Source organism: Mus caroli, chromosome 2 (genome assembly GCF_900094665.2).
Source record: "Mus caroli chromosome 2, CAROLI_EIJ_v1.1, whole genome shotgun sequence".
In the NCBI taxonomy this organism is placed as follows: domain Eukaryota; kingdom Metazoa; phylum Chordata; class Mammalia; order Rodentia; family Muridae; genus Mus; species Mus caroli.
This window is the reverse complement of record NC_034571.1, coordinates 146,084,640-146,086,176: the sequence shown is the minus strand read 5'-3', so window position 1 is coordinate 146,086,176 and position 1,537 is coordinate 146,084,640.

The following is a 1,537-nucleotide window of genomic DNA, read 5'->3' as shown; positions in this document are numbered from 1 at the left end:
CTCTCCCTCTTTCCTTTCTCCTGGCCTAGTTTATAGAAATATCTGCTTAGTTCTTCCAATATCTAACTGTGTGAGTGTGCGGCTGGGCAGCAAGTGGCTTGTACTTAGGTTGGAAGTGAGTGGACTCTGAATCCTCATTTCTCATTATCTTCTCTACTTTTTATAGCTAAATGAACTTTCTTCTTAATTATTGGGGATGGAAGGTCAAGGATTTCTGGACTGGGGCAGAAGAGATGATTTAGCAGCTAAGAGCACTTACTGCTCTGGTGGGAGACCTAGGTTCAGTTCCCAACACCTATCGTGTTGGCCAGCTTACAACCATCTGTAACTCAGGCTCCAGACAATCAGATATTGTGTTCTGGCCTATGTGGGCAACTTCACTTATGTATACAGATGCACACCTCCCACATACATAATTACACATTTAGGAAACGTCTGATATCTTGTGAATGTGCTACTCATGTTCCTTCTGCCCTAGACTTCCTCCTTTGGCTTTGCCCTCTGGTTCTTGCTTCTATTACTGCCTTTTCCCCAGGTTCAGGTTCCTGGGGCTGGAAGCCTGCAACACTGCAGGGGGTCCTAAGAGTTGCCCTCTTAGGGTGTCCTCTTTGTATATTTATGTCAGTGGAGATATCAGACAGCTCTCTAGACTGTCTTCAGCAGATGGTCCATAGCAATCCTTTCTGTTTAACATCCCCATAGTAACACACTCATCTGGTCAGAGCCACAGCTGGGATTCACCTGCATCTGCCTACAGATTTTTCTATATACTTCTTTCTGGTTAAAAGCAGTCATTGGAAGCATCAATGCACATAACTGATAGGCCAACCAACCCAGGGACCAGATATCTGATTTTTCATGTTAATAATTACAGAAGGCTCATTTGTTCAGAAGACATGTAATACGTTGTGCCAACAGACATTTAAAATTCTTATCATGGTTGAAAAGTCTAGCTAACCCAGAGTCCAAGCTTGATGTTTTGCTTGTCATCCAGGAAGACATTGACTGTTTCCAGATCTTGGAATAGCACAGTGAGAACAGCTTCCCCTGTGACCTTCTTTTGGGGCCAGTGTGAATGTCATCATCACCCCAAGAATAAATTCTTCATGTAGGTATTGTCTGTCTTTGGTCCCTTTGCAATTAGAGCAGTCAGGTGCCAATACCTTCACAATGTTCCATTATGTTGCACAGGGCTGTGGTTGTTTGAATGTAAGGGCTCCCCATAGGCTCATATATCCGAGCACTTGACCTTGGTTGGTGGCACTGCTTCAGGAGGTCACAGAACTTTAAAGAGAGAGATCCTTGCTGGAGGAAGTACATCACTGGAAGTGGGCTTTGGGATTCTGTACCTTCATCTTACTTGCAATTCATTCTCTTCAATTCCTGCATGTTGTTAGAAATGTGATCAGCTGTTTTCCTGCTCCAGCTGTCTGCTGCCATGTCCCTTCGCCCTCACCCCCAGCATCACAGACTCTCCTTCTGCAGCCAAAAGTCAAAACAGACTTTTGCCTGTAAGTTGTCTTTGGTCATGGTATGA